Raw genomic sequence first — 27,977 nt, 5'->3', positions numbered from 1 at the left:
CAATGAAACTAAATTAAGGGGAAAAAAAAAGCTAAAGGACAGCTCTCAGGCCTTTATTTCAAGTCCCAGTCCTAGCATGTGTACACACATTCTCTCTCTTACACACACACACACACACACACACACACACACACACACACACACACACACACACACATTTAGTTCCTTTAATATACATTTAGTCTAGCCTTATTCTTTGTTATGACATGCCCACTGATTACTAGCCTTTACCTTAATCTTACTGGTATGCCCTATTTACTTCCTTTTCATTTTTTGTTTCATTTGGTTTTTGAGACAAGGTCTTGCTTTGTGTCCTTGTCTCATTTCAATCTCAGGATCATCCTTCCACAAACCCCTGCATGAGCTTATACAGCTCATTCAGCTGTATACAGCTGAATACAGCTTATAGCTGTATGCCACCATACCTGGCTCATCCCATATACTTTAAAATTCCTCTCATCTATGAAGCCATTTTCTGGCTGGCCACAATTCTAATTCAGCTAATTTTTTAAATTTTTTCTTGATTGTCAAAGTGAAGTACAGAGGGGTTACAGTTTCATATGTAAGGCAGTGAGTACACTTCTTATCCAACTTGTTACTTCCTCCCTCATTTTCCCCTCTGATCCCCCACTTCCTTCTTCCCTCTCCCCCCCCCCACTATGAGTTGTACAGTTGTTTACACCAAATGGTTTTGTAAGTATTGCTTTTGGAATGGCTTGTGTTTTTATCCTTTGTCTCTTGATTTGGAAATTCCCTTTCCCTTCCCTAGTTCTAATGCATGTATATACAGTATCCAGGGTACTAAGACCAGATAGTAGGGGTAAAACCATGGGAAGGGAATATGAGAGGGAAAAAAAGAGTACTGTTTTATGTAGCATGTTGAAAATAATTACAACAATGATATACCACTTTCCATAACATGGAGTTCAGCTAATTCTTCTTCAGATTTTTGGTGTCACTTAAAAAAAAGTGATTCTGAGTTTATCTTATATGAATGATATTCCTTGTGATTGTTGTGTGGAGAAGTATGGTAATGCAATTGTTTATTCACTTGATTTAGCCATTCCTGTCTAGACACATATCAAAACATGCTGAACACCATTGATACATATAGAAATTTTATTTATCATATTAAAAACAGGTAAGTACAACACAGAAAGTGATGAGCTTGTTCAAGTCTTCATTGATGCTCTGTCGATAATGTAAAAGGCAAACATTACGTAGCATGTATTAACAAAAAAAGAATAGTCTAACCCGTTATCCTGGGGAAAAGTCAGTCAGAATGTTATTGGCTTCCACTTGCCCAATTAATGAGAGTTGTACAAAAAGTGTTCAGAGAAGGGCTGCCAAGATTCTTTAACTGAATAAATGACTGAGGAAACGTACTAAGAAGAACAAGTCTTATTCTTTTGGCAAAATTTATAAAATTTAGAAAAATTTTTTATAGTCATTCAATAGAAAAAATGGCTGTCAGAGAATGGCAATAAGTAGTTCTTTTGACAAAAATCAAAGAAAATATGCCTAAATTCTAACAGCCTGAAAGAGATTTATAATTACTTTCCTACTAAGTTTAAGTTGAGAAAAATATATTCTGTATTATGAAGGGCAATTACCTCTTTTTAATGTAATATATAATATGTGTGCTAAATAAGTGCCCTGATCATATTTTCCAGTCCTTTAATAAGTACAAGTCTTGCCATATTAATATTTAATACAATACTACATCCAATTAAGCACTTAATATGGTCTTAGGATGTCATAATAAACAACAAAGATTTTCCTACTGAACATTGGCCAGATGTGACCAATTGCTTCATTCTCTGCAGCAATTCCCTGATTTTCTCTTAAAAACCTAGGCTTCCTTATGTATTGATTCACAGAAAGAAGCCAAATAGAAAATTAGCCCTCCTGAGAATGAGTCTACTTTTATGATAAAGTACTTTCAATGAGGCACTATTGTCATTTTTTAAATGGTCTTAGTCCATTTTGCAAATTAATCTTTCAGGATCGAAATGACACCAAAGTATAACATCCTTGCCTAGTACAGACATGAATTATTATTTGTAATGTGTCTATGATAAGTCTAATGTGACTAATTTACCACATTAAATGCTTTTTAAAGATGTGTTTGTGTAAGGATTTCTAAATGATGCATTAGCTGTGTCAGGATAGTGTTCTTGGTGATTCCAAGGATCTCAAAGGGAATGGATTCTTATAGATTGCAACAGAGCTTAAGAAAACACTATTTTTATGGGAAGATAAGTGTGAAAATGTGTTTGGTGGAGATGACAGGCAATATAGTATGACAGATCATAAGTAAATGATGATAGATGATAGATAATGACACAGATAGATAGTAGAAAGATATATAGGATGATAATGACAAATATGTGGACAGATAAGGATATTTTTAACTCTTGACTAACCAAAACCTTTATTTCACTCAAGGAAAGGCCGAGAGAAGTCAAGCAGCCTAGTCTACAGTTCAGAAATTTCACTTCCATCTGTAATCCGTGGTGATACCTTTGCTGCTTTATCATGTCACATAGGTAGACACTATCAGTTAATAATGTCTGGAGTGGAACACCAATGGCTCACACCAAGAATCCTAGTCAGGAGGCTGAGAGCCAGAGAGTCACAGGCAGAAAAGTCCATGAAACCCCTTCTCCAAAAACAATCAGCAAAAAGCTGGCTGGTGGCATGACTCAAGTAGTAGAGCATCAGTCAAGAAAGCAAAGTGACAGAGGCTCTGAATTCAAACCTCAGTACCAGATTAAAAAACTAGAAAGCAGAGTCTGATTCATTTCCTTGTAACTCTGCATGTTTTAACCATGGTAAAATCATTTTTAATAATGAGAAAATTTGATCTAGTTTTAGGGTTTAGTACTCAAAAATTTGAGTCCAGCAAACAAGATACCTTTGGAATTTTATAAGCAAGATTCTAAGTTAAAGGTTTAACTTATGAACCACTGTGCCTTGGTTCTATAAAATCATCCACACAAAGAATAAGACTCATTTATCTACACTACTCAAAATGTTGGCCTTAAATTAAATCTTCATGTGATTTAACAAGATGCAACAATACAATGAACATGATTTACTTGTAATATATATGACATTGTGTTCCCTTGTAATTCCTTGAATTATTTCCGTTTTGTAAAAGAAGCCAAATTTTACATGAAATCAGTATGCATATAATACAGTGTATCTAACAGTCTTCTAGAATATTTCTTGTAACTAATGTAATTTATTAAGTAATAAATGAGGAAGCCCATTAATGTAAATCCATTAATTTTCTCCTTCTAATATTGTTATGAGAGAGATTCCATTTTATTTTCAAGTCTGAGTAGTTGATATAAGAGTGCAATTTTTATACCCGTAGTTAAAGAATGATTACATTTTGTTTCTGTCAATTAACCGTAAGGCTTAATAATTTTTGGAATACTTTCCATTTTTAATAATAATAATAATGCCCCCAACAAGTTACTGATCCTTAAAATTCATCTAAAATATACTGATAAAGGTTTGAGGTTTTGGAAAGGAATGAAACACACACCTGGCTTCAATGTGTTTGTAGTCTAAGTGATAACACATCTTAGACACTACCAAGCACGATGAATTATTACTACTGCAGTGATTGAAGTAGGGCATTTATTAGGCATGATATTATGCATCAAATAAAGGCATCACTCCTGTGGCCTCTTGATATGATATCAAGCCGATGTTTAGACACTCAGATTTCTCTAAGTAATATTCTTGACCTTCTGCTGAATCTTCATCACCTATCATATGAATCTAGTATTTCTTAGTCGAGTAATACTAGTCTAGTAAGTTATCTTAATTAATTCACTTTGACTCAAAAAATAGGTTCTTAACCCTTCATGGTGTTACTTACATAGAATTCTTGGCTGAAAAGTATGTTGTTGTTTTTGTTTGTTTGTTTTTGGCCAGTCCTGGGCCTTGGACTCAGGGCCTGAGCACTGTCCCTGGCTTCCTTTTGATCAAGGCTAGCACTCTGCCATTTGAGCCACAGCGCCACTTCTGGCCATTTTCTGTATATGTGGTGCTGGGGAATTGAACCCAGGGCTTTATGTATACGAGGCAAGCACTCTTGCCACTAGGCCATATCCCTAGCCCTGAAAAGTATGTTTGATGAAAACTTATCTCACAGAATATGAAATACTTAGCAAAATAATGTGAAGTATTAACAAACGCTTCCTACCCTTCTAGGTTACTTTCCAGTAGTTCCTTCTACTCTCATGAAGAGACAAAATGCAGAGAAAAAAATATACTAGTTTACATTATTTAACTTCTACATTTCAATCAAGCACCTTTTTCTGATAGGCTGGGCCTCATGCAGGGTGGACACAGTAAGTGTAATTTTCCCAATCCAACACCATAACTAACCTCAGCTCTCCATCCCATGGCCTACATACACATCTCTGGGAGTTGGGAACATAAGGATATAAAGAATGATATCCAAATGATGGTGAAGATGAACAATGGTGTTTGCTGTTTAGCAAAACACCCTGATCCAATCAGAAAAGTCTCTCAATAATAAAGGAGTTTAGACTGAAGGCAGAGTGACAAAAAGCACTGGAAAAAAATCAGAGCCTATCCCATGCAGCAATATGGGATTCTCATTTCCTATGGTCAGAGATAGAACAAAAGGCAGGTGCTAGCTACAAGCATACATTTGTTTAAAAAAATGCCAGGAATTAGTGCCCAAGGATGCCCAGCTGTAGGCTTCAAGAGTGTCAAATGCATTATGAGCTAGGCACTGTGGGCTCCATTCACACTAAGCAGGGCAACCATCAAGCCTTGAGCAGCTGGACAGTGCTAGAGCACAGTTTCAGAGTCCAAGGACAGTACTGAGCCTTGATCATCCTCTACGTTCTTCTGAAAGCTGTATGCTGTCATACAAGGACATCAAGGAAGCCTGGAGGAGGCTGCCTCATGTAATACCTAGAAGAAAGTGTTCAGCGTACCCTTGAGTGTATTGGAATGGGTGAGACAGACTAGCATGCTCTAAGCAGCTGGGGTTAAGTAGGGAGTGGTTCAACTCTCAAAGTGAAAACAAAACACATTGGGTATAAAAGAAAGCAAGTCTTTGCTTGCAAAAAACCTGATATACAAAAGTAAAATTTACAGTTGTTATATACTGGAGAAATATTCATTGTTACATCTTTGGAGCATGTGGAAATTAACTATTTGGAAGACATAATGTGGGCAAGAGTTACAGATCTTCAATTCTAGGGGAGGAAAGCACAAGCTAAAAAGATTAACTAGGCAAGAATTTGCAGCGGTATAAAATGATAAAATATTGGGTTTTGTTGTTGGCTTCCACACTAAATCCTCTCTCCAGCTCACTAAACTCTCTGGAATAAATCCCCAAAGCCAATCCCCCCGCCCCCCCAGATGCCCCTTTCCTGTACAACCTATTCATAACAAGCATTGTGAATAATCAGCAGGGAAAGAAACCAAAATTGGAAAATACCATACAAGATTTGAAAATATCTTCAGGGCCAGAATTTCTGCTGGAAGAGAAGGGTAGAGACATCTTTGTGACCCACAATAGGGGAAATGTTGCTTGATAATTCTAGAGAACTGACAATGCTGTCTCCCTGTTCCCACAAAAGCCTGCAGAGAAACTTTTACATTCCATCGTTGTGTGTAGAACATTAGTTTCAAAAGGGACAGAGAATCAGTGTTACCTAAAATTCCATTACAAGTCGGCCTTGTTTGTCTTAACACCAGATCTTTTATGTGGAACCTGCATCAGAGGCCAGGGATCTGTGTTTACTAGACCCAGAAGGTGATTATAACCCACCACCAGGTATGACAACCACTGGTGTGTGACTCAGAGAGTGTTGGTGATGAAGTCTATCAACTGATTTATTCTCCTCCTTGGCATTTTCTTCTAACTTGTTCACACTATATGCAAATTTTGCTTTTGGAGATTTTTTTGAGCTCATTAGGAATGCCAAGGTCTTGTCTGATGGTGCTCAGACAAGAGTTATAATTCAGGGGACTGTGATTGTAGATTAGGGGGAAAGAATGGGAAGGTAGAATACCACCTTGGCACACCCAAGCCCTTCTTTCAATCCCCAGCACCAAACCAAGAAGAGCCAAACAACATAAGACAAGACATGAGCTTGTGTTTTAGATTGTCTTGCATAATTTGTTGATTGCAATATCAAGGGGATGCTTTTATCTAGTCTTGATACCAAGGATATCAACTAAGTATGAAAAATGGTAACCAGGTTACAAATGCTACCTAGACTGGTGGTATCATTGATTATCCAAAGGATGTTCAAAGGTGATAGAATTTAAAAAGAGGAAATGTATTAGAAATGATTAAATATGCTATCCTTAAGAGCAATGTATTAATTTAAAATCATAATGAACAGAGTCAAGATATTTTTAAGAAAGCAAAATATCACACAATGAAATCCAGCAAAAAGCTGTTAAAAGGTGAGGGGAGAAGAGAGAGGTGGTTAAAAAATAGTAATATAGATGGGATGAACTTGATCAAAGCAAATTATATACATGCATGAAGTATCGCAATAGAACTCCTTTGTGCCATAAAATTTTTAAATAGGCAGGTCCAATTCTTGGGAATAAAGTAGTATTCTAAACTGACTGTATACCAGTTCCCATGACTATGGATCCTGAGACTTGCACTAAGAATGGCAAGGAGTCTGTTGTTGTTTTTGTTTTTCAGCAAAAGCTTCATTAAGTTCCTGTTACCTTTCTACTGAGAGGGAGGGCAACAATGCTTTGGAATGCTGGTCTTTTCAAATTGAAAATGGAGGTCAAGAAATTGTCCACTAGAAACCAGTTTGAATCCATAGCTTGAAAACTAAAATTATTATCTTTCTTAATATATAATGTCAAGTTAGGTAATCATTAACCATCCCTTTGGCTTTTCATGGGTTACATCATCCAGGGCACGCAAGAACTAAACGGTCTGTCTATAGGGTCACTTGTAGGGCATTTTGAGACAGGTTTATCACAAGTTCAAATCTCCTCATTGTTAGTTTCTGAGGAAGCTAACAAATTTTGAACTTAAAGGTCATCCTTGGTTCCATGATAAATTCAACCTCTAATAATCCAAGTAATTGCATATTAATATAGTAATACAATACTTATCAAGTGTTTAGGAGAATATTAAAATACATGTTGAGATCTTACAAATAATTTGAGAATGTTTTAATTAAATATAATGAGAATAGATTTCCTTGAATTGAACAAATGAAAGCGATGAAAATCTATGGATAGCTTAAAGTAGGAATATTTAGCATGCTTCCTATTTCCTTAAAAAAAGAAATCCCATGCTAAAGTGGAGTTATAAAAGAACAAGTTCACTGACAAGGCAAAATTAGGTCCATATGGAATATTGTAAAAGATTATGCATAATATTCTAAATGAAAACTCTTAATGACTAGCTATGTTTGGCAGCAACATTTTTCTGTAGAACAAATAGTAGTAATTCTCCATTGATTGGCCATGATTTAACCAATTAATCTTTCAGGTCAATTTGGTATTTCTAGTCTGGTGCCCATGACATGCTCTGTGAACTTTAGTAAGTAGGCATTTTGTTGTAGATTGGCTTGATGGATACCAGACAAGCTCCCTCCTTTTTTCCAGGAATGGCTTGTCCTCAGAAGACAGGGGTCTTTCAAGTCTGCCTGTATGCTGATCTCAACTTTCTACTTCTACTCTTCCAATTTTTTTTGCCAGTCTTGGGACTTGAACTCAGGGCCTGTGCCCTGTCCCTGGGTTGTTTTTGCTCAAGGATAGCACTCTGTCACTTGAGCCACAGCTCCACTTCTGGCTTTTTCTATACATGTGGTGCTGAGGAATCGAATCCAGAGCTTCATGTATATGAGGCAAGAACTTTACCACTAGGCCCTATTCCCAGCCCCTCATCTTCCAATTTTAGCTAGTAGTTTTTTCCCTGGGTGAATTTTTCATTCAATTAATCTCAATAGAAATCTCCCTTTTGCTGGGAAGAACATGTAGACACGAACATGTACTGAGTGAAAAGTAGTTCGTCACCAATAGGAATCCAGCTGCAGAGTGTCTGCTTGTACAAAGTAAATATTATACTCTGAAAGGTTGAGAGAGAACAATAGGGGGAAGAACATAAGTTGGTGAGTCATGGTGACCAGAGCCTGAATCTTAATTCTACCACGTAAACTATTAATTAATTTAAGTATCTATTTCTTCATTGAAATGTAGCTCCCTCATTCACAGGTTGTCAGACTGAATGAAGGATTGTTGAGCATACCGTTCAGAAACTCTGAGCTAGGTATAAAAACTGGATATACTTTGGCTCCTCTCTCTTGGAGTGACTAGTATGTATTATATAACAAGTATGCTTAGAAACTTGAGTATTGCACTTTTGAAGGGATTATTAGTGGCCCGCCAAAGAGTTATATTATCTTTCCCATTATACAAAGTAACCAGGGCATATCTGTCTAGTTCACATTGTATCTAAATAGACCACTTAAAAACTTACTAGCAAGAAATTAAAGTGACTTCATTGTTATACCATCAATTATTCTTTCTGAGCCTATGTTTAGTCCATTTCTTCTCTTTAATCCTCTTTCCCAAGATGCCAGCTAGATGTTGATATACAGGTGACTGCAAGAGTGTGGAAGATGATAGAGATGAAGTGGTAAGGATTCTGAGTTACATCTTAAAAGCATTAATATGATTTACATTATTGCTATGGTAGATACAGAATTTGAAATCTAGTAGTTACCCAATTAATTCAGAATAAATTTATGTTTGTGATATAAGATTGCAAGGAATTTTGACATATGCTACAAATAAAACAGGGAATACGTTTCATGAGGTTTTAGTCTACAGAAATAAACAAAGAACTATAAGTTTAGTAAATGTTAAAAATAAGAATATGTATGTGCCTATGCCATAAAAATAAACAGTAGAAGCATCATACACAGACTGAGGGAAGTTTTCTGAGAATATGACCTCTGGGTGGTGACTAGGGACTTGTAAATTTGATTAATGAAAAAGGCTATTCTAAGCAATGTTAGGACTCAAAGCTACAAGAAAATTTCCATGTAAGTTTATCTGTCGTGTGACCTTGTTATAGTTTGTTTCTATGAGCTACATACTGTCAAACTCAAGACAACATGCTCAGATAAAAGCAGCAGGGGTATTAATTACTCTTCTCAGATTTCCAGTGACAAGGTATGTTCTAGAAGGCACGATGTGTGGAGGAAAATTGTTAAGAGGATACTGGCAGAACACTCAAGAAACAGAATTCAATGCATACCATGTTTTCCTGGAATACAGAAAACAAATGGTTCTAAAGTTCTAAACAAATGGTAGAAATTAGGAGGCAAGCCTCAGGTGAGAAGATGAGAACCAGTCATCTGGCAGATACGCTAGCACTTCTTGGAGTTTTTGGAATGGTGATCTAACATATGAGAAATCAAAAGAATTGAAGTGGACACTGAAGGTGGGGAACTAGGATGCATGAGGACGGCTGAGCTGTCACTGGAGAGCAAATCCTTGGTCATAGATATGGTGAGACTCAGAGTGATGTATGAGAATGGTGCATGCTACATGTGGAAACCATTCTGATTGCCATTTGGTGGGAAGGGAAGGAATCAAGATGCTGACAGAGGCTCGGAAAAGTAGAAGCAGAAGGAATCGAGAGCCAGAAGAGCTACATCTCTGATTGAATGCTTGACAGAAGTCAATACTGCCTATAGAATTTGGTGATCCCCTTATGCCTCTTAGAGAACAAGGCTGAGATATTTGGCTTTGTATTTCCAGCCATGAAGATTGTCCAGAGCACCTACAAAATGCTTTAGAACATTTATATAAAAAATGGATATGAATTAATCATACTACAGTCATCTATAACATGTTTTACTTTAGTTTGGTGCTTTTCAGAAGGCACCTCTGCACCCACAATATCAACATTGGCTGTAAACTGGTTAGAACTAGGAATTATAGGTTCTCCTTCAGACCAACTGAGCATGAGGAAGGATGAAGCCATTCTTTTCTGTCACAAGCCTCTCTGATGATTCTGAGACACACGGAACTTCAAGATCCACCATATTTCTTTACTCAAAATTATCCAAAGATTTTCCAAATTCAGAATGCTTTTTGCACAAAGAATTGAAGCGTTATTAATTTTAAAGTAAAAGCCTACTGAATTTTGATAAGTTCGGAATTTCCTTTGATTCTTAAAAATGACTGTTATCTGGTAGGCAATATGTAGAAATTCCCATGCATTGATAAATAGTGTATTTTAAATAGTTCTCTCCACGGCCTTGAATCTCATCATTTTCCCAGAGATATCCTGCCATTGTTTTATGTACAGAATTCCACTGGTGTTGGGTCAAGTTCAGAGAGTAAGTCAATAGCAGGATGCAGACTCCGATTAAGGAAGTGGAGACAGCTTCAATCCTCTCACTTGCTATATTCTCCAGCACATTGGGGTTCATTGCGTGCTGCAGTGGTGACTTCCTCCCTGAGCATTTATGGGCCACCTATAATCTCATGCTGTCCACTTATCACAAAATTGATGTTTGAGTCACTTTTCACCATTGTTTAAAAAGATTTGCCATCAAGGAAGATGACTGTACCTTTCTATTTTCAATTTCAGCTAAAAGGCTAAGTTAAAGGATTGAATAGTCTGTCGAATAGACTAAATTTAAGGTAGGCTAATACAATCTTATCTGAGAACTACAGTTTCAATTTAGTTGGCACTAAAAGTCACTGTGAGTTGACTTTATGACAGCTAATCAATATCTGTAAAGGGATGCTTCATGATGTCATCATTGCCCTGAAATAAATGTCCCCGACTAAGACAGCAATGTCTAATGTGGCTAAAGCAAGCACTTAAACTACCATGGTTTAAAATGTATAAATATTGCTTTACTATTATTATATGTATTGAGTTCCTCTGGTGCTTTCAGGTTCAGGCAAAACACTGAAGGCTGTTACTTTAACTTTAGAAAATACACATATGTTGAGGTAGTGACTGGTGGTTTAAATATCCAAAACCCCTGTTGTATTACTGCATTCATTATTTATTATCTCTCAAATAATTAATGGGACTAACTACCTACAGAAATTTTAAGTTTTCCTTCCAGGCTTGATGACACACCTATAATATCAAAGCAGCTAGACAGTCAAAGAGTTAAGGAAATAATATTGCTTTTAAAAAAATACAAAAAGAGCCACACTTAAAAGTTAAAACCAGAGCATAACTGAGAAATCAGTTAAGCTCTCCTTGCATCCCATCTACTTCTGGATGCTAAGTTGCAAGGTTAGGTAATGTGGGTGGGGCTGCCTTCCCCTTGGAATAGTAGAAATCTGGGAACTCATTATAAATGGGTAGAAACAAAAAAATGAAAGGTGTGTCTGGTAAAAGGTAGTCCTGAAGGTGAACTCTAATTTGGATAACCAAAACTCATCATACCCAATCAAAACCCCTGTCTAAGAATTAGAAGTTGCTAGAATTACACCATAGTATTCACACAGCTCAGAAAGAATAAAAGATCCAGATGGGAAGCACTCTTTTGAGTCTGTAATTCCATTTCTTGCAGGGGAAGCAGGAAACATTCTCTCTCTCTCTCTCTCTCTCTCTCTCTCTCTCACATGCTGTATCCTTAATTAATCCTCCTATATAATAATTAAAACTTTCACCTTGTGAGACTCTCCTATTCATGAGACACTCTGAAATACTTTCATGAGTGAAACTCAAGGACCTGTGATTTCTCAAGGATCTGGAAACTGGGAAGTTCAGATGTAGGATTATGTTGTGATGTTAGTCAAGCCCACATAGACAAAAGATGCATCTCTCCCCTTGTATGTGGAAGCTAGGTGTAGCTTATATAAGAGTCAATATGTTGGGTGATATACAAGTACATAAAAATGAATTAATTGAGATATGGTAGGTTCAAGGGAAAACTCCAATACTTAATTTCTTAGAAATGCAAAGTCAGGGGGCTGGGGATATGGCCTAGTGGCAAGAGAGCTTGCCTCATATACATGAGGCCCTAGGTTCGATTCCCCAGCACCACATGTACAGAAAACGGCCAGAAGTGGCGCTGTGGCTCAAGTGGCAGAGTGCTAGCCTTGAGCAAAAGGAAGCCAGGGACAGTGCTCAGGCCCTGAGTCCAAGGCCCAGGACTGGCAAAAAAAAAAAAAAAAAAAAAAGAAAAAAAGAAATGCAAAGTCAAACTTCAACAAAATAAAAACAACAACAACCAGGAAGTGGTTCTTGGAAGGAGTGGAGAGGAGTAAAATGAAAAAGGATAAAAAAAAAAAAAAAAAGAAGAGGAGGAGGAGAAGAGGAGAATGCAGTCAAGAATTCAATGCATATCCTCTGAAAATGAGAGTGAAAGAAGGGGTGGGGATGGGAGGTATGGGTGAGAATGTTGAAAAGGGTGGCACTGAGAAATATATACTTATTAACTGCTTTGTTAAATGGCAACTTTGTATAATTACTTAACGATAATAAAAAATGTATGGTCAGATAGAACAGTACTACTGATTTTACTCTTACAGATGGTTACAATTCCTGTATTCATTTTGGTGCTGTATATACACTATCAATTAAAAAGTTTGGAGTATTGTTTTTACAGTAGCATATCCTTTCTTATCTACTGTGCACTAAGGGGTGCATGTTATTGCTGCCTTGCTAACATAGAAACTAAGGTAGGAATGGACTGGGTAGAGTTATTAGGTTTGTTTTCAGTCTTTTACTAGTAAGCAGCATACATACTTTCTACTCCAAGTTATCTACTGTTCCTCTAGAAAAGGAAAGAGCTGTTGCTTGTTTGGAATGGAAAGTTTTATTTTGGGTTACTTGGGAGATTTTTGTTTTTATTTGCGCCACCAGCACCCGGCTTTCTATACTTTTTATAACATTGTATGGTGATCATATAAACTAAATATCATTTCTAAGATCATTTCTAACACATGGTTTGGATAACTTTACTTGGTTTTCCAGATAATTCTATTTCTCCATGGTGAGAACACAAGCCTGTTTTCTTATCTCCACATACTTCCTCCACACTACTCTGTCCAGTTCCTTCGGGTTCTTCGTGGTGATTCTGATTGAATGAGGAGCTATCAGCTTGGGTGGTTCTCTTCTTTATGACTTACTATACTGAACCTGAGAAATTTACCTAGTCAGGCAACTGCTTGTTTGCCAGGCAGAGACAGCTGCTCCCAGGATCTGCCATAGCTGTGCTATATAGCCTGCCAAGAAATATGGCGACAAGCAGGAGTTTGGCGCGGGGTCCATTTGGACCTCACGGTTTGCTGACATCTCCTTTTCACTGTGGGTTTTCTGGCATTATGAAGCAATGCTCCAGTAGCTTAGAGAGAATGCCCTTTGCTCTTCCTCTGTCTACTACACACACACTCACACACCCCTACACATGAATACAAATGCACACATAGACAATTGCATTTTCCTGACACACAGCCTCCTTGGAATAAAAGGTAAGTCTTGGGAGCAATCTGGCTGTGTGCCACAGCGCCATCGGCTATGCAGTAGGTTCATGGGGAAGGCTTGTGAAGGAACATATGGGCCTCATGAAACAAACACCTGCTCGTTCCAACTAGAAAATAAAAAATAAAAGTTACCCCACTGCTAATTTGGAAGCCCCTAGAAGGAAAGCTGACTGTGATTAAATGAAAGAGGCCGCTGGAGGCTCTTTGCTGCCTGTATCTTCTAGCTGGGGCATCTCTGTTCACTCGATTTTTAAACAGATTATCATTAGGGGCATGCTCTGAATTTAGATTCTGGAAGCACATTTATGAATTCTTCATACTAGCAAGTTCTAAAATTGGACCTGGACACAGACACACACACACACACACACACACACACACACACACACACACACAAACACAGAGATTTCTTTTTATTAAACATTTTTTAAAAGGGTAGTCGTGATTTTCAATGGTATCTTTGCACCAGCTCCTCACCACTTTTGGGTGATTTTAAAGTTGAGTCATTACTTTCAAAAGTATAACACTCAGCACTGATGTGGAATAGAGAAATACAATTTTATTTGAAAAATGCATCCATGCACTTGAAAATGATCTAAAATTAAAACACACCATGAAAATAAAAACTTGCTTTCCATTACAGCTAGAGCCCAAGACACTAAGATAGTGCATCAATTACTTTTTATCTCTGCTAACAAATAAAGGTTAAGTTCTTTCACCTATATATGATGATATTAGACTATAAGAAAACCCACTATCCAACAGTTGGTCAAATGGGTTTCTTAGAGGCTAATTAAACTCATTATCAGTCTACCAAATGGGTTCCAAAATGTGTGTGGACAATATAATCCAATTTTTGTAAAAAAAAAAAAAAACTATACTTACCTATTTTCAATATTAATATACATAAAATGACATGTAATTTCTATATGTAGCACTGAGAATATTCTTTTTGTTCAACTGTGCTTTCTGATTTTTCTAGTCTCTTTTAATATATTTACTACATATATAATAAAACAAATAGTGAAGATAGAAATAGTTCACCTTTTCTCAAAGCACCTTGAGACATTCTGGAACTCAGCCAGGAAGAAGAGGTGGAGCTAATATTTACTCCACCAGGCTGTACTTTTGGGTCTTGGAAGACATTCTCTTTATCTAGAACAGGACTCCTCAAATATCTGCCCAAGGGTCTAATTTGGCCCACAGCCTGCTTTTGTAAATAAACATTCATCTATTTATGTCCTGTCTGTGATGCATTTATACTTAACCATAGAGGTCAATAGTTGCCCCAGAGATCATGTAGTCCAAAAAGTCTAAAAGATTTACTATCTGAGTCTTTACAAAAAGTTTGCTGGCCTTTGACCGTTAATAACAAAAAAACTTCTAGACTGCCTGTGTTCAACTCAAGGCCTTCTGCTTCCATGTTTAAAAGCTGTGGGTTTTATAATGTCAAAAATCTGAAACACATCATTAAACCCGTCAGCCTCTAATTGTCAATACCATGGTTTCAAGTGAGTTTAATTCATATGTCTGACTCAGCCAAATGTAATTCAAGAAACTCTACTTTTGGAAGACTGGTTTTAGTGTTAATAAAAAAATATATTATTCCCAGATCTTGGAGGCTGTACTTCTACTAAACATAAGAGGACTTTAGACAATAAACTAATGACTTGAGTTTAACTCTGGATCAACATGGTAAAATATGTATGAGTACTTTTGTTTTCTCTACAAATGACAGTTTAAGTAAAGAATGGACCTGATAAAGTTAACTTAGTATCTTGTTTTAAAATTGAAGTGCCTCTCAAGATTGTTTTTAACACCAAGATACACTTCTCAATCAAATTCCTTCCTAAATGATATTTAGTTTGGGCATGATTGTCAATAAAATACTGTATCATATTAATTCAAAATATTCACCTAAAGTACATCATTCCTTGAAGATTAAATTTCTAAGAGATGGAGAAAATATATATTACACATCATTGCTTCAAGTTCAGAGCCACAAGCTAACAGTAAGTAAACTCAAATAGTTCCTACAAACCCAGCCCATGAGTGACCCAATCAACTTTGACAAACATATTTTCCTCACTGGGTGCTAAGACTCAAGCAGGAAAGTAGCTCAGAATGTAAAAGATTCCAGCCATTTGGAAGTGTAGAGCTCACAAATCCTTCCTGATATCTCTGAGCATCCTGGTTGACCACACACACTTATTCCTCTGATCACTTTGCCATGGCTTTTCTCCTGTCAGGTGGATGCTGTCAAATCATGGTGGTGTTTTCCAAGCCAGCTGAAAAGTAGGTTTAGTATCTGTATTGACTCTTCAACCTCCTGTCATTGTTAGCATATATCTCAAAATCTTGAGCCTCTGCCTCTGCTGCAAAAATTAGAAGACTGTGGCAGGCACTGTAGGATAATTTCTAGGGAAATATTAAGGTGGTACTGCAATTAAGGTGGGATGCTTTGTATTTGTTTTGCTTTTAGTGGTGCTTGGGTTTATACTCAGAGCTTCATGTTTGTTAGGCAGTTGTTCCACCACTGGTTTAACTCATATAAGTCCCAGCTTTAATAGCCCATAATTCCCAAATAGAATAAGTCATAAACCATTGAAATACTTTTTCCAATAAAAACTGAATAAATACATATATGCATATTAACTAATGCTAGTTTTTCACCCAGGGAGGAGAAGAATGTTTATTACTTTTGAAATGATTTCTTTTGATCTCCAATGGTAGAAGGATTGCCTAACAAACATGAAATATACAACAAAAATGGCTGATGTTGCTCTCAAAGAAACAAATGATCAAGATTCAAAACTGCACCCAGATTCTAGGCTCCTTCTCCAGGTTTCTTTGCCCATATAGAATCATACAAGAAGGATATAAAATAACTCACTGTGCTCAATGAAATTCAATACAAAATTGAAACTTTTAACATGGTGTAAGAACCTCATGACAAGTTCCATTCCATATGTATGTTTCAATCTTTTATTAATTTGGTCGCTAAATATTTACAGAGCTCCTCTTTATATTATACTAGGTCCTTTGTTAGGGAATTAGAAGATTGTAGATTTTCTTGTTTGGTTTTTTTCTTTCATTTCATTTGTTGGATATTTCCAAACGTATTTAAAACCACATGTATAAGCTGAATACTTTTGGATCACCCCTGTAATCCTAGCAACTCAGGAGGTGGGGCTCTGAGGATTTTGGTTTGCCATCCTAGGCAGGAAAGTCTGTGACACTCCTTTTTTTGTGTGTGCCAGCTTTGGGGCTTGGAACTCAGGGCCAGAGCACTGTCCCTGGCTTCATGTTGCTGAAGACTAGCACTCTACCTCTTGAGCCACAGAGCCACTTCTCACTTCTGGCTTTTTCTGTTTATGTGATGCTGAGGAATTGAACCCACAGCTTCATGCATGCTAGGCAAGCACTCTACCACTAAGCCACTTTCCCAGGCTCTGTGAGACTCTTAACTGCAATAAATACTACTCAGAAGAAGCCTGAAGTGGTGTTGTGGCTCAGCTGGTAGGGTGCTAGCCTTAAGCAAAAGAAGTTCATGGACAGAGCCCAGGTCTAGAGTTCAAGTCCAAGAACTGGCAAACAACACCAATACATACACATACAAGTAATTATAACACAAAGCATGGCAATTTGGCATTACAAAACAAAAGAAACCATATAAAATTGTAAGGAAGATTGATATTAATGAAACTGCTTTCTACTCAGGCATTGAATTTCTTTCTTAGGGTTTTGCACATAAAGAGTGTTGGGAAAGAGAAATGGAACTTTTTATTCTAGTTTTTTATTTAAAGATACAGAAAATAAAAGTAGGTATCATTTCTAAATGTGATTTTGTAATATACAAAAAATGGTTGGACTAAATATTTTTTCTGTTGTCTCATTTCCTTTTGAATTCATCTATGATTATGGAGGTGTGAATTAAACATCTCAGGTTATATGATTCAGAGCAATTATGATCCCAGACTAATTAAATTGCCTATAGAAAATATCTTAAATATAAGCTAGTTTAAATACATATTGTTTATCTACCTATCTGTTCATGTATCTGCCTTTCATTTCACTGGATTATGAGAGGTCTGCTAGTTTGAGCAAATTTCATTGTAATCCATCCTTCCTGCCCAAGTAGCTGAAGCTAATCCACTAATCCACTAATGACTACTTTTTCTTCTTCTTCTTCTTCTTCTTCTTCTTCTTCTTCTTCTTCTTCTTCTTCTTCTTCTTCTTCTTCTTCTTCTTCTTCTTTTTGCTTGCTCAAGGGTAGTGCTCTTCTACTGGAGCCACAGTTCCACTTTTGGCTGTTGGTGGTTAATTGGAGATAAGAGCCTCAAGGACTTTTCTGCCCAGGTTGTCTTTGAATCTGGATTCTCAGATCTCAGCCTCCTGAAAAGCTAGGATTACAAGCATGAATCTCCAGTACCTGGCTCACTAATGACTTTTCACTAAACTTGTGAATGCCTACAAAATAAGACAAGAATTTGTAGCATTTTGTCTGTGGAAGTACTTTCAGAAACAAGTAGCCCTGTGGTTCTATGTGCTAAACATAACTATTCCTTATTCAGACAAAAAAAAGTGCTGATACTTCTTAGGTTTTCCTATGTTACTAGCATTGTGTTGGATAGTCAGTATACAATGGTTGGAAAACACATTTTTCCCAAGAGGAATTGAGATATCTGAACACATTCCAGTTTTTTGTAATAGGAAATTCTACTTGAACTTCTCCTAACATTAAAAAGAAAGCAAGTCCCAAATAGCCAAATTTTCAGATCTGTAATGACCACAAATGAATCTTTTAGGGAGCTGGCCGCAGACTAAGGGTAGCAGCAGCACAATGACAAAATCTATTGAATATCAATTGGAAAACTGAGGAGTCCTTTTCTAAACTATATCCTCTTGTCTGTGTCTCCTAGTCTCTGTTTCTCTCCCCCTGACAGACACACCCCTTGACTTTGAAGAAATGGGGACCTGTCTGACTAACATTAAAGCTCATCATCCTGCTTGAGCAGAACTGTTCTTCTGTACAGTTCTTTGGGCCATTGCTCTGTCCTTTTTGGTTCAAGACCCTCAAACAATCCACACCTCACTAACCTAATTCAATTTTTCAGTCTAATGCCCTTCAGCTTCTGCCTTTCTTAACTCAATCTGTTGTATATTTCTTGAACTCTTGTAAAATCCCTTCTCTCTCTTTCTCTCTCATACACTCTCTCTCACACACACACACATACACACACACTCACATACATAACCTTTTCTGCTACTCTAGTAAGATTTCTTAATTTCACAATAACTTATGTGTATTTATATGGCATATGGGACATAAATGCTCTTACCTAATATTGTGTGCTTATTTTGTACTGGGAAAAATATTTTAAGAGAAATCTTAAAGGGCAAGAAAAAAACTAGAAGGGAAATCATTTCTTTCATGAAAACAAATAATTGATAATTGGAATGTAATAGATTTAAAACACATGATTTCATTTTCCATGAGCTTTAAAGAGGAGAAACTATCAGATTATTTTTTTCTTTGAGTCAGAAAAAAAGATATTTTTACCATGGAAATCAGCAAAAGGAAACATTATTTTATAAGTATAAAAATGGCATTAGAAATCTACTGAATGGCACACACTGTGTGTGTGCATGTGCATATGAGCTGAAAAGAAATAAAGCACAAAGATAACTGTAGGTTATGACAGAATTTGCTGATAAAATATGCCTGGGAAGAGAAATCTATGATTTATAAAGAAACTCCTATTATAATAATTTCTTTTTATGTTCTGACCTGCTCACCCCTCTCAGAACACATTCCATCTCTTGTGCAATCAGCAGTGCTTCCATCAAAGTCTGCTTTGTATAAATATTCACTCATCTTTAAAGAGGCATGCAAGTACGTGCTAAATTCGAATCTATGTTGCTCTTCTAGGCAGGTAATAGATTACAGCTCTCTGCTTGATACCTTACAACCTTCAAAAATGATGGCACTAAAACCCCGTGGATCCAGCCCAGGTAGGTTTTCTCCATCTAGGCTGCTCTCCTGGGACTTGTAAGAATCCTTAAACTAACAGCATTTTACTTATTCTGTTCAGAATTGTTATAAGCCTAGCTCTAACCAGAAGCACTTGGTGAAAATTGGTGCTCATAACTTAGTAGACTTCTGATTTCACTAAATGGTTGCATGTTTCCTTCTTCCCATATCATCTTACATTTGTGAATCTGCCCATGAATCCCATCCTCTTCTATGCAAGTATTTGATATGTGATGTCAGCACTTCCTAAAGTCATGAGATTCCTTCCTACCAAAGCTCTACTTACTGAAAATTGTTGAATCCCATCTCTTCTTCGTTGATGGCTAGGCTATGACTTATATCTACCATATGTTTGATCTACTAAGTTCAGTCTAGTTTTTTCTCATAGAGGCCTTCAATATCACCGATGGAGTAACTTGAACACTTTTCAGAGAATCATCTAATATTCAAGTTGAGCTTTGCATTGTCTCTGAGGAGTCAATGAACTGACCTTCTTAAGACTGGACAGAATCAAGGGATGGATCTCTCCGAGGGATCATGTATTCTTTTTTTTTTTTTTTTTGGCCAGTCCTGGCCCTTGGACTCAGGGCCTGAGCACTGTCCCTGGCTTCTTCCCGCTCAAGGTTAGCACTCTGCCACTTGAGCCACAGCGCCGCTTCTGGCCGTTTTCTGTATATGTGGTGCTGGGGAATCGAACCTAGGGCCTCATGTATCCGAGGCAGGCACTCTTGCCACTAGGCTACATCCCCAGCCCATGTATTCTTAATCTTATCTTATAATCTTATAGGAATAAGGATATTCACTCTGAGATCCTATGCTTTGTTATATACATTTTTGTTTAAATGAAATTCTCAGGGAATGCATAGATGTTAACAAACTATCAAGCCTACACATACTTCTCAGGCCTAATATATCACTCTCTAAATGACAGCATTGCAACCAAAATACACTGGTTATATTATCCAATATTAACAGATACATAACAATTAATCAAATTGAGATTACTGAATTCCTCTCATCTTCTAGAGCATGAGATTTATAGACATAAAATGAAATTCCCAAACACAACTGAGAGAAGAAATTATGCTAAATATCTGGGAAAAGCCCCCAGAACTAGTAAAGTCATACTATAGGGAACATCAAACTGAGTTTTGTTTTGAGGAAAAAAATATTGAGTGCCCATTATATTCCATCCTTTTCAGGATTCCAGGGTAGTGCACTAATTGTACTACTGTGAACTTAATATCCAACAGACTGGTGTAGTTTTGGATCCCAGGCTGCTATGATACCACAGAAGATCATTGGACCACTACCTATTTATAGTAATGTGTCTCCTGGATTTAGACTGAATCCAAGTGCCCCTCAGAGAAATTTATCCCAATATGGAACCCAAGCCTAACTTCTACTATAAGTCTCCCTTGCCAACTCTGTCCCCAGAAACAGGGAAAGTTCTATGTCAAAGGCTCAAACTAAGATCCTAAAACTATCCTGGTGACTACAGGATCCTTTTCTTCCCTTCATCTATCTAGACTGCTAGTTTATACCTGTGTTGCAAGTACTCTAATGGCTCATACCTGTCAATTCAACAAGATTCACTTAGGCTTCTACTTTCCCTGAGTTACCAGGAAGTTTCCATACCCAGCTTGTATGAACAGGCTCTGAACCCATCCTATTAATAACACAAGGGCCTCTTCATACCTTGAATTTGTTTCTTTGAACAAAACTCTCAACAAAGGCCATACTTCTGGCCTGGTAGTTCACAATGAGTGTATAATTCTAAGTATTTCTCTTGTATTTTACTGAAATGTACTGTTTTCAGTGCACTATCAGACTCATTAAAATTAAATAAATTGTGACTCTTTAGGGCTAACACAAGAAACATTCAATAATCTCAGGTGCATACAGACCAATGAGACAGTTTCTGTTCTCTAACATATTCTTGTGCCATGTTTCATGCACATTAAAAATATCATCAGGCTGAGAATATGGCTTAGCAGTAGAGTGTTTGCCTTGCCCACATGAAGCCCTGGGTTCGATTCCTCAGCACCACATAAACAGAAGGAGCCAGAAGTGGCACTGCAGCCCAAGTGGTAGAGTTAACCTTTAGCAAAATGAAGCCAGGGACAGTGCTCATTCTCTGAGTCCAAGCCCCAGGACTGGCAAAAAATGTGTGTGTGTGTGTGTGTGTGTGTGTGTGTGTGTGTATGTGTGTGTGTATGTGCGTGTATACACATAATCATCCTAGGACTGGTGACAGAATTCACACACAAAGCCCAAAGATTCAAATCAGGTCCCGACATCTGAGCTTTGTAGTCAGCAGTTCCTCAGACTGACACTTGGCCTTGATCTAGAGCACAGACTGGGATTCTACATAATGTTTCTTGAGATGTAGTCCTTCTTTAGAGATGTTTGGTGTGGTTGGTGATTTGGGTCCCTGACACAGAAGATGTGTTACATGGCTAGGTGGGGTCAAGTTTCCCTTGAGCAAGGAGATTTTGAGTGTGAGAAATAAACAGCAGGAGGTTTTACAAAGTCAGATTTTTTTTTTATTTCTTCAGATCATTGTGAAGATTTTTGATCATCATTTAGCATATTACTCAGGAAGAGTTCTGATTATAATTGTACTTCCCTACTTCTAGAAACAACTTCTATAGCCTCATATTAAATACAGTATTTAAAAAAAAAAAACACTGAAGCCAGGTATTAGTGGATCATGCCTGTAATCCTAGCTTCTTCTCAAGAGGCTGAGATCTGAGGAATTTGGTTTGAAGATAGCTTTGATAGGAGACTCCTCAAAACCCTTATCTCCAATTAACAAGCAAATAGCCAGAAGTACCACTGGGGCTCAAGTGGTAAAGCACAAGCCCTGAGCTAAAAAGGCTAAGGTAGAGTGTCCAGGCCCTGTCCAAACAGCAGGACCAGTACACACACACACACATACACACACACACACACACACACACACACACACACACACACACACGTGCATACATTCAAACACAGAAGGAGAAGGAGGGGAAAGAGAGGAAGGAGGAGGAGAAGCATTAAATATTTGAGAATGTATTTTTAGAAAAATATTTACTAGTCTGGGAATATGGCCTAGTGGCAAGAGTGCTTGCCTCATATACATGAAGCCCTGGGTTCGATTCCCCAGCACCACATATGTAGAAAATGGCCAGAAGTGGCACTGTGGCTCAAGTGGCAGAGTGCTAGCCTTGAGCAAAAAGAAGCCAGGGACAGTGCTCAGGCCCTGAGTCCAAGGCCCAGGACTGGCAAGAAAAAAAAAAGGTTAGAAAAATATTTACCCATTGGAATTGGAATCGTTTAATTTGCCTAAACTTTTGCAATTGTGCATTTCTGATTTAGTTGATTTCTTAAACTGCTTTATTTGATCTGGAACCTAATGGAAAGGAAGACATTTACTTTACAAGAAGAGCAAATATTAACAGCTACCTTGCTAGATTTTAACACATAAATACTAGTTTTCAAAAGAATATTTTAGAAATATGGACAAAATTATTAGGCTGAGCATGAAAGCTTTCTCTTTTACTGAATTAAATTTCACTCTTACATAGCTGAATTTTTTTTCCAAAAGATCTTACTGTTTGAATTTGAACAAGCCATTCATCTTAAATACAATGCTAAAACTATCTTGTTAGCTCTATACATTTATGTTAGCCTTGGGGCATTAACCTAAGAAAGAGAATTAGTTTGATTTAGAAGGCTTAAGTCAAATCCAATTTTTAGATTTCTCTGTAAACATAGACTCACCAGTGTTTTCAGAAGTCTTGCTATGCTTCCACAGTTCTGATTACACCACAATGAGCTGACATAAGATAACATGACAGGGAAAAATAAATCTCACATATGAAATTGATCTTGGTATTTATTATTGGTTTGAAACAGCACAATCCTCTTGTCCGCTTTTAATCCTATTTCCAGTTTGATCCGACTTTGTTACTACATACCTTAAAGTGGGGTATGGGTAAAAAAATAGAGCCAGCAGCTTGATTCCCACCGTAACTCAGCATATAGACTGTCTGGAAAGGAATCATGCTTTAAAGAGTAGACCAAATGATTTATGAGTACCTCTTAGTGTGGTATCTTATGATGTTTCTGGCAAGCTTTTACTGTTATTATGATAATACCACATAGAACCCTCCCAATGAACACTCAAATATAAAATAGTTATTGATTTATTTATTAAAATAATGCAAGTACAGTAAGTCACACAGCCATTGAGGTAGGGCACAATTGGCAGAGCTTCTCAGCATCTTTGACCTAAAGTCCTTGTTAGGGATTGATTATGAAAATATAGTTCTGGATATTTTTCAGGGAAGTATAGCTTATCAAGAATTAAACCAGAGGGGCTGGGGATATAGCCTAGTGGCAAGAGTGCCTGCCTCGGATACACGAGGCCCTAGGTTTGATTCCCCAGCACCACATATACAGAAAACGGCCAGAAGCGGCGCTGTGGCTCAAGTGGCAGAGTGCTAGCCTTGAGCGGGAAGAAGCCAGGGACAGTGCTCAGGCCCTGAGTCCAAGGCCCAGGACTGGCCAAAAAAAAAAAAAAAAAAAAAAGAATTAAACCAGAAATTCCTGATCTACAAGCCTATGACACATAAAGCACTATTGTAAACCTAAGTATTGGAGACAGCTTAGTCTTACAGATTAGAGCTCTGTTTCCTAAGATATATTCATAATTCTGTCCACAAATTTAAATGAATTTTTTTGCATTGTCAAGTATCAGATCCTGGAAGGAATGAGAAGCACAGATTTCACACAAAATTGTTGTATAAAATTTAGACCCCAGTTGGGCACCAGTGGCTCATGCCTGTAATCCTAGCTACTCGGGAAGCTGAGAACTGAGGATTGCAGTTCAAAGGCAGCCCAGGCAAGAAAGTTCATGAGACTCTTATCTCCAATTAATCACCAGAAAACCAGAAGTGGTGCTGTGGCTCAAGTGGTAGAATGCTTGAGCTGAAAAGCTCAAAGACAGTGCCCAGGCCCAGAGTTCAAGCCCATGACTGACAAAAAAAAAATTTAGACCCCAACCAAGTGGAGTGAGCTCAGGTACATCTGCCTGTGTTCCTCCTGGCACATACTTGCTACTAAAAGAGCTCAACGGTTTCTACATGGACAGACTTTGTAAAATTCTAAATGGAAAATTCTATATGGAAAAATTCCAATATATAGAACATGATAAAAGTCTAAAAAAGATGATAAAAGACAGTCCCACCAGATTAGATAAACGTTTTTCCAATGGTTAGGGATGTCTTAGGAAATCAAGAGTCCAGAGCTGAATTAAAGTCTTCAGTTTATTACTACTGGAAGGTAGAGGCAGGAGGATAGAAAGTTAAAGGCCAGCTAGGGCAAAGCTTGGGAGACCCTGTCTCAAAAGCCAAAGGATTAAAGACTTTGATGGGAACAGCAAACAAGTTCTGCCATTAGGCCTCACCTTCCTAGGCCTATGGGAACTTTCACTGCATAGTTTCCCAGTCTGCAGGAACTGACTCTCAGATGAACCAATCAGCAACAGCCCAGCTTTCAGCAGCAGCCTGACTTCTCCCCTTAACAGCCTGGGGTCTACACAAGTAGGCCTTTCTCTTGCCTCCTGCTCTGACCCATGGCCAGAATAATGAAAGGCCCTCAGATTTTCTCTATAAAACCTGCCTGTTGTAAAATTCACTCCTTTTTTTACTATCCTTGTCTGCTCGAACCATAAACACTTTCCTTACAGGCGCTGCTCAAGTGGTAAGGTGCTTCCACATCAGGTTCTCAGCTCCATCTCCAGTATTTTTTAAAAGTGTTCACACATATCATGGAGAAAATGGAGAAGAATGATTCTTTTTGTGGTATTAGGGTTTGAACTCAAGACCTTATACTTGCTCATCTGATGTCCTACCATTTGCCATACATCTCCAGCAGTCTAATATATTTTTCTCTACCTAAGCTGACCTTGAACTGCAATCCTCCAAATCTCAGTCTCCAAAGAAGCTAAGATATAAGACATGAACAACTTGACTAGAAAAGTGATTCTTTACTTATGCTAGCCTTTGAAAATATTGTCCAGATAAATGTAAGTTGAAGTATGCAAGATGATATTGCTTTTTATCTCTCATTTTTTTATGTTGACATTTTGGAGTTTGAACTCAGGTCCTTGCTTTTGTTAGCCACGCTGCCCTACCAACTGAGCCATACTTCTAACCCTTTATACTTTAGGGCTTTTGTTGTTGTTGCATTTTAAGAGAGGGTCTTTCCCTTTTGCTTGGGCCATCCTCAGACCATGATCTTTTTAACTATATTTCCATATAGCTAGGATTCTGTACCATCAAGCTCTAACATGCTGAGTCAGGGGTCTTGCTAGATTTTGCCTGTGTTATCCTGGAACTGAAATCCTCTCAACGTCTTCCTCCTGTGTCGCAGGGGACTATTGCAGGTTCCATCTACATCCAGCCCTTTTTCGAACCAAAAGTGAATAGAGACTGGGGAATCAGAGCTAACATTTGTTAAGTGGATTTTTATCTACAACCAACATATTGTTAGGTCTGCCCAGGAGAACAGCTCCTCCCCACTTCTGCTTCACCTGCCTGACACCAGTAGTCACCTGACTGTCAATCACCTGACTGTGAGTCAGCAAAGGACCACAGACTCTGAAGTCACTTCCTCACCCACTGAGGTCATTTCCTGATCCATCCCATCACGCCTCCAGCAAGAGGTTCCATAGGCTTTGAGATCACTTCCACATATGCTGTGGTCCTTCCTCCTACCTTTCCCTATATAATCTCTCTCAACACAAATCCCCTCTTTTTTCCACTCTCTCTCCACACACCTGTATTTCATGCAGGCCAGCAGTTTGCTCTCCCCCCCAATATACTTTTTTCTGCCTGAACCATGTGGCAGTTTCCTTTTGGTGAACCTTACACACATATTGTACCAAAGTAATCTTACTTAATACTCATAGAATGTGTGAAACTATTACTAGAGAAACCTCTGAGCTTAGAAAGATTTATAATGGTTATTAGCAGGGTTGGAATCAGGATCTTTCTGCTTTTACATTCTTTTGTTTGTTTCTGTTTTTGTTAGTAACTATGCTTTGCCGTTCTCTGAGACATCTAAATTAAATGAAGTTTTGGGTTTGGCAGATACAGTACAGTTAACAAGGAAGAAATCTGGGAAATATAGGCAGTACTGAAAATGAGTGTCCAAAGACTAGTGTATGAAAGACATTCAAGTAGCTTTAACAGCATACTTTTTAAAAGAAGCATTATGATCCCTTTCTTGTTTAAAGAAAAGCAATTTGGAGTGCTTACCTTCTTTTTGGAGACCAAAGGTGAGGTATCTAGAGGAAAAGAAAGAGAAATAAGCCATTGTCTATCCTCAGAACTCAATGCACCATCCATCACAAGCAGAGAGAAATCTTTTGTGTTTTCTTCCAGTGAGACTTAATACCTCAGCAGGGGAAGGATTCCTCCTGTGCCAGTATTTAAAGAGGAAGACCTGAAAAAGAGCCCCTCTTCACCCTGAAGAAACCCCCTTACTGAGTTTTTATCTCTTTCCTTCACTAGCTACACTCAAGTTAGCATGCCACTTCAAGGGATTCTTTCCTAGGGGACTACTTCTATCGTGATCTCCAAGTCGATGAGTAAATAGCCAAATATGGTGATCTGGCCTATCTGAAGGGCTGAAAGTTAGATCTATGTTTGAGAGCGCAGTCAATTTGACTCCCCAGTAGATGTTCAATAAACCAGAGCACAAGTGGAAAAAACTACAGAAAGAGGCAAATAGAAGTGACTACAAAGTCACAGTTGGGACCTTCAGTTGTCTGTTATCTTAATTATTCTTCTCCTCCAGAAAGAGCTCTCTCCTCAGAATCCACATTTTACAACACAGTTGCTGTTTATTTGGGGTTTTTTTTCCCCCTAAACAGAGAAAATGAAGGTAAGGGGCTGGGAATGTGGCTTGGCGGTAGAGTGCTTGCCTAGCATGCATGAAGCCCTGGGTCCGATTCCTCAGTACCACATAAACAGAAAAAGCAGGAAGTGGTGCGGATCAAATGGTAGAGTGCTAGACTTGAGGAAAAGGAAGCCAGGGACAGTGCTCAGGCCCTGAGTTCAAGCACCAGGACTGGCAAAAAACAAAACAAAACATGAAGGTAAGCAGAAAATAAAGGTAACCTTATTTTTGTCATCTATCAAAGGTTTCAATCGTAAGAAAGGTCCTCATCTTTCCAAAGCTAAACTGTCCAATCAAATTCCTAATTCAATCCCATCAATGGTACTTCCAGAACTCGTTCATTTATGTTCTCTGTCATTTCTTGTTTAGTCCCTGATCATGTTCAGTATAAATATGTCACAGACACCAATGTGTCTTTCCATTGCCAGAGACACTAAATCCATTACCACACCTTCCTTCCTCCTCTTGATAT

The 27,977-nt window shown here is 37.8% G+C and overlaps 1 long non-coding RNA gene across 1 annotated transcript; it reads right to left on the bottom strand.

The window, feature by feature from the left end:
* Positions 1 to 395: 395 nt before the first annotated feature.
* LOC125347857 lies at positions 396 to 26,256 on the bottom strand. The gene is made up of 4 exons (XR_007210275.1): positions 26,136 to 26,256; positions 4,396 to 4,407; positions 4,223 to 4,226; positions 396 to 409 (listed from the first exon to the last, which is right to left on the bottom strand). It is a non-coding gene; the product is annotated as an uncharacterized LOC125347857 (long non-coding RNA).
* Positions 26,257 to 27,977: the final 1,721 nt, after the last annotated feature.

Source organism: Perognathus longimembris, chromosome 3, assembly GCF_023159225.1.
Source record: "Perognathus longimembris pacificus isolate PPM17 chromosome 3, ASM2315922v1, whole genome shotgun sequence".
Classification (NCBI taxonomy): Eukaryota; Metazoa; Chordata; class Mammalia; order Rodentia; family Heteromyidae; genus Perognathus; species Perognathus longimembris.
Note: the sequence above shows the minus strand (reverse complement) of the source record. Positions and strands in the feature narration are given on the sequence as shown.